The sequence below is a fragment of the Oncorhynchus masou genome, chromosome 24 (assembly GCF_036934945.1).
Source record: "Oncorhynchus masou masou isolate Uvic2021 chromosome 24, UVic_Omas_1.1, whole genome shotgun sequence".
In the NCBI taxonomy this organism is placed as follows: Eukaryota; Metazoa; Chordata; class Actinopteri; order Salmoniformes; family Salmonidae; genus Oncorhynchus; species Oncorhynchus masou.
In genome coordinates, this window is record NC_088235.1 from 87507081 (window position 1) to 87513992 (window position 6912).

Below are 6912 nucleotides of genomic sequence, written 5' to 3' on the forward strand. Positions count from 1 at the left end.
ATAGTGCATCTAAATCATTTAAGGGGGGTGAGAAGGATTACTTTATCCTATCCTAGGTATTCCTTGAAGAGGTGGGGTTTCAGGTGTCTCCGGAAGGTGGTGATTGACTCCGCTGTCCTGGCGTCGTGAGGGAGTTTGTTCCACCATTGGGGGGCCAGAGCAGCGAACAGTTTTGACTGGGCTGAGCGGGAACTGTACTTCCTCAGTGGTAGGGAGGCGAGCAGGCCAGAGGTGGATGAACGCAGTGCCCTTGTTTGGGTGTAGGGCCTGATCAGAGCCTGGAGGTACTGCGGTGCCGTTCCCCTCACAGCTCCGTAGGCAAGCACCATGGTCTTGTAGCGGATGCGAGCTTCAACTGGAAGCCAGTGGAGAGAGCGGAGGAGCGGGGTGACGTGAGAGAACTTGGGAAGGTTGAACACCAGACGGGCTGCGGCGTTCTGGATGAGTTGTAGGGGTTTAATGGCACAGGCAGGGAGCCCAGCCAACAGCGAGTTGCAGTAATCCAGACGGGAGATGACAAGTGCCTGGATTAGGACCTGCGCCGCTTCCTGTGTGAGGCAGGGTCGTACTCTGCGGATGTTGTAGAGCATAAACCTACAGGAACGGGCCACCGCCTTGATGTTAGTTGAGAACGACAGGGTGTTGTCCAGGATCACGCCAAGGTTCTTAGCGCTCTGGGAGGAGGACACAATGGAGTTGTCAACCGTGATGGCGAGATCATGGAACAGGCAGTCCTTCCCCGGGAGGAAGAGCAGCTCCGTCTTGCCGAGGTTCAGCTTGAGGTGGTGATCCGTCATCCACACTGATATGTCTGCCAGACATGCAGAGATGCGATTCGCCACCTGGTCATCAGAAGGGGGAAAGGAGAAGATTAATTGTGTGTCGTCTGCATAGCAATGATAGGAGAGACCATGTGAGGTTATGACAGAGCCAAGTGACTTGGTGTATAGCGAGAATAGGAGAGGGCCTAGAACAGAGCCCTGGGGGACACCAGTGGTGAGAGCGCGTGGCGAGGAGACAGATTCTCGCCACGCCACCTGGTAGGAGCGACCTGTCAGGTAGGACGCAATCCAAGCGTGGGCCGCGCCGGAGATGCCCAACTCGGAGAGGGTGGAGAGGAGGATCTGATGGTTCACAGTATCGAAGGCAGCCGATAGGTCTAGAAGGATGAGAGCAGAGGAGAGGGAGTTAGCTTTAGCAGTGCGGAGTGCCTCCGTGATACAGAGAAGAGCAGTCTCAGTTGAATGACTAGTCTTGAAACCTGACTGATTTGGATCAAGAAGGTCATTCTGAGAGAGATAGCGGGAGAGCTGGCCAAGGACGGCACGTTCAAGAGTTTTGGAGAGAAAAGAAAGAAGGGATACTGGTCTGTAGTTGTTGACATCGGAGGGATCGAGTGTAGGTTTTTTCAGAAGGGGTGCAACTCTCGCTCTCTTGAAGACGGAAGGGACGTAGCCAGCGGTCAGGGATGAGTTGATGAGCGAGGTGAGGTAAGGGAGAAGGTCTCCGGAAATGGTCTGGAGAAGAGAGGAGGGGATAGGGTCAAGCGGGCAGGTTGTTGGGCGGCCGGCCGTCACAAGAAGCGAGATTTCATCTGGAGAGAGGGGAGAAAGAGGTCAGAGCACAGGGTAGGGCAGTGTGAGCAGAACCAGCGGTGTCGTTTGACTTAGCAAACGAGGATCGGATGTCGTCGACCTTCTTTTCAAAATGGTTGACGAAGTCATCTGCAGAGAGGGAGGAGGGGGGGGGGGGGAGGATTCAGGAGGGAGGAGAAGGTGGCAAAGAGCTTCCTAGGGTTAGAGGCAGATGCTTGGAATTTAGAGTGGTAGAAAGTGGCTTTAGCAGCAGAGACAGAGGAGGAAAATGTAGAGAGGAGGGAGTGAAAGGATGCCAGGTCCGCAGGGAGGCGAGTTTTCCTCCATTTCCGCTCGGCTGCCCGGAGCACTGTTCTGTGAGCTCGCAGTGAGTTGTCGAGCCACGGAGCGGGAGGGGAGGACCGAGCCGGCCTGGAGGATAGGGGACATAGAGAGTCAAAGGATGCAGAAAGGGAAGAGAGGAGGGTTGAGGAGGCAGAATCAGGAGATAGGTTGGAGAAGGTATGAGCAGAGGGAAGAGATGATAGGATGGAAGAGGAGAGAGTAGCGGGGGAGAGAGAGCGAAGGTTGGGACGGCGCGATACCATCCGAGTAGGGGCAGTGTGGGAAGTGTTGGATGAGAGCGAGAGGGAAAAGGATACAAGGTAGTGGTCGGAGACTTGGAGGGGAGTTGCAATGAGGTTAGTGGAAGAACAGCATCTAGTAAAGATGAGGTCGAGCGTATTGCCTGCCTTGTGAGTAGGGGGAAGGTGAGAGGGTGAGGTCAAAAGAGGAGAGGAGTGGAAAGAAGGAGGCAGAGTGGAATGAGTCAAAGGTAGACGTGGGGAGGTTAAAGTCGCCCAGGACTGTGAGAGGTGAGCCGTCCTCAGGAAAGGAGCTTATCAAGGCATCAAGCTCATTAATGAACTCTCCGAGGGAACCTGGAGGGCGATAAATGATAAGGATGTTAAGCTTGAAAGGGCTGGTAACTGTGACAGCATGGAATTCAAAGGAGGCGATAGACAGATGGGTAAGGGGAGAAAGAGAGAATGACCACTTGGGAGAGATGAGGATCCCGGTGCCACCACCCCGCTGACCGGAATCTCTCGGGGTGTGCGAGAACACGTGGGCGGACAAAGAGAGAGCAGTAGGAGTAGCAGTGTTATCTGTGGTGATCCATGTTTCCGTCAGTGCCAAGAAATCGAGGGACTGGAGGGAGGCATAGGCTGAGATGAACTCTGCCTTGTTGGCCGCAGATCGGCAGTTCCAGAGGCTACCGGAGACCTGGAACTCCACGTGGGTCGTGCGCGCTGGGACCACCAGATTAGGGTGGCCGCGGCCACGCGGTGTGGAGCGTTTGTATGGTCTGTGCAGAGAGGAGAGAACAGGGATAGATAGACACATAGTTGACAGGCTACAGAAGAGGCTACGCTAATGCAAAGGAGATTGGAATGACAAGTGGACTACACGTCTCGAATGTTCAGAAAGTTAAGCTTACGTAGCAAGAATCTTATTGACTAAAATGATTGAAATGATACAGTACTGCTGGAGTAGGCTAGCTGGCAGTGGCTGCATTGTTGACTTTGTAGGCTAGCTGGCAGTGGCTGCGTTGTTGACACTACACTAATCAAGTCGTTCAGTCGAGTGTAATAGTTTCTACAGTGCTGCTATTTGGGGGCTAGCTGGCTAGCTAGCAGTGTTGATTACGTAACGTTACGTTAAAAGAACGACAATAGCTGGCTAGCTAACCTAGAAAATCGCTCTAGACTACACAATTGTCTTAGATACAAAGACGGCTATGTAGCTAGCTAGCTACGATCAAACAAATCAAACCGTTGTACTGTAATGAAGTGAAATGAAAATGTGATACTACCTGTGGAGCGAAGCGGAATGTTGACCGGGTTGTTGAGGTTCAATTCGGTAGACGTTGGCTAGCTGTTGGCTAGCTAGCTAGCAGTATCTCCTACGTTAAGGACGACAAATAGCTGGCTAGCTAACCTCGGTAAATTAAGATAATCACTCTAAGTCTACACACTCTAAACTACACAATTATCTTGGATACGAAGACAGCAAAGACAACTATGTAGCTAGCTAACACTACACTAATCGAGTCGTTCAGTTGAGTGTAATAGTTTCTACAGTGCTAGTGGACGTTAGCTAGCTGCTGGGCAGATAGCAGTGTAGACTACGTTAGGACGACGAAATACGATAATTACGCAATTATCTTTGATACAAAGACGGCTATGTAGCTAGCTAAGAAGAAATTGCTAAGATTAGACAAATCAAACCGTTGTACTATAATGAAATGTAATGAAAATGTAATGAAAAGTTATACTACCTGCGGACCGAAGTGTAGATGCGACCGCTCGCTCCAACCCGGAACCGGGTTTCTTGGCCCAATCAAGTATTTTCTTCTTATTGGTGTCCTCTAGTAGTGGTTTCTTTGCAGCATTTCGACCATGAAAGCCTGATTCACGCAGTCTCCTCAGAACAGTTGATGTTGAGATGTGTCTGTTACTTGAACTCCGTGAAGCATTTATTTGGGCTGCAATTTCTGAGGCTGGTAAACTCTAATGAACATATCCTCTGCAGCAGAGGTAATTTTGGGTCTTCCTTTCCTGTGGTGGTCCTCATGAGAGACAGTTTCTTCATAGTGCTTGATGGTTTTTGCGACTGTACTTGAAGAAACTATTCCATATTGACTGACCTTCATGTCTTAAAGTAATGATGGATTTTATTTAATGATGGACTGACGTTTGTTTGCTTATTTGAGCTGCCATAATATGGACTTTGGTCTTTTACCAAATAGGGCTGGCTATCTTCTGTATACCACCCTTACCTACTCACTATACAACAGATTGGCTCAAACGCATTAAGAAGGAAAGAAATTCCACAAATGAACTTTTAACAAGGCACACCTGTTAATTGAAATGCATTCCAGGTGACTACCAGCTTTAATTGAAATGCATTCCAGGTGATTACCTCATGAAGCTGGGTGAGAGAATGCCAAGAGTTTGCCACGCTGTCATCAAGGCAAAGGTTGGCTCCTTTGAAGAATATCATATCAAATATATTTTGATTTGTTTAACACTCTTTTGGTTAATACATTATTCCACATGTGTTATTTCATAGTTCTGATATCTTCAATATTATTCTACAATGTAGAAAATAAAAAAAAATAAAGAAAAACCCTTGAATGAGTAGGTGTGTCCAGACGCTTGATTGGTACTGTATATTGTATCGTTTTAAAAATAACACAAAAACATTTTTGCATTATTTGACTGTACCTACACCAGAACTCCAGTATTTGTTCTTCATTTCTTATTCTCCATCTTATTTTTAAACAGGGAGTTAATTTGTTTTTATCACTTTTATTTCCATGACTGATCGAAACTCGGTCTTGTCCCTCTGCAGCAGACATATGGTAAGCAATATGTTTGGAACACGCAATAAAATCACAATATCAAATCGCAATACATATAGTATCGTGAGAATCGCATACATATAGTATCGGCACCAAAATATTGTGATAATATCTTACCGTGAGGTCCATGGAGATTCCTAGCCCTTTGACATTACAGCAGTTGAACTCTTAAGTGATGACTAATTTCTGTAGAATTTTACTCTCATCATCCATAAATTAAAACTGCATTCATTATAAATTAACCTTACAATGACGTTAATGATTGGACACTGCCTGTCTCTCATACTGTAGATGTATTTTAATTGCAGTTGCATTGGCAGTAATTGTCTAAGTGGGAAAAGTCAACCCAATTGTCTGATGATAGTTGATCAGAATTTATTGAATCTTCTGTTATGTACTTTCCTGCAACCATATATACATTTCGGAAGAGTTGAGTATTAAATGCATGATTGAATAGATTGAACGACATTTAGCAATGTAATAGGCCTATGTTTGTAATAATGACGTGTAATAATGACGTGTGCACAAATCTATATAATTACTTGGCTCCATGTACACAGCAACACAATGTGACATATTTACCTCAAGGATATGAGACCATTCTCACAATAAAAGGGCTTTTGTATAAATGTTTAGGCTAGTAGCACTCAATTACCATGCTCAACATGTCTGGAGGCCATTATCAAAGAATGGATCTCAAATGAAAACAGTCCCAGTCTCATTTGTGCACGTATCATTCTTTGATGCCCTGGTTTGTTTTTGTTCAGTTTAATGGGAAATGGGAATATGTAATGGAAATGTAACTCTTAGGAGTGCCCTAGATTTTCTCCTGTCAGGATGCATTAATGTTACTTAGGTTTTCCGTGGCAGTGACACTTATTTAAAACCACTTGAATGTCAATCAAGAAACAATGGAGTCATTCCCCCTATTACTGCTTTTACAGGTGTGTGTGGTTCAAATACTGTCGCTGTCTTGAAATCTCTGACAGGAACAAAAGGATCATAAGAGTGTCATTTTTAGGGAACAGTAGTTTTCCATATCAAAATTATCACAGTATCAAAGTTTGTTTTTCCATAGAGGAAATGTTGAGTACCCTGCAGGACTGAATGTACATTCAGACTGGGCATTTGTTTTAACAGTTTACTCCCAATTAGAACATTTCTTACCTGCATTCCGCATGCATTTGCAAAATATAATAGAACAATAATCTCTATGGCATACAAAACATTGTCTATGCAGTATGCATATTATTTCCTTGACAACAGTGATATTACACAATAGTGGGCTGTTGTTGAAGTGTAAACATTAACATTGATACATGGATATTGATGTAACCATGAAGGATGTTACTTGGAAACATGCACATCACACAATATCTGGAAGATGATCAGTAGATAAATGTAATGTGAACACATCTTGACATTCAAATGGAGCTCCTTGCTCACTTGTCTTTCAAATTTGCATTCATGACATCCATCTGTTTTCTCCACCGTGATGTCATAAATGCATGTGATTTTCATAAATGCACACTCCAACATGCCTGATATCTGTGATGCTTTGTGGTTCCCAATATGTTAGAGGTACTGGTTATCATATTTATCGCCATTGAACTGATGTGACCTTTCTATGCCATTTTATACATTACAGTGCATCTTTATGTAGACACGAGGCAGTTGTATCTTGAGGCCGGATGCAGTTGTATCGTGAGGCAGGATTTTTTTCTGTACCTACAGTTGAAGTCGGAAGTTTACATACACCTTAGCCAAATACATTTAAACTTAGTTTTTCACAATTCCTGTCATTTATTCCAAGTAAAAATTCCCTGTCTTAGATAAGTTAGGATCACCACTTTATTTTAAGAATGTGAAATGTCAGAATAATAGTAGAGAGAAGGATTTATTTCAGCTTTTATT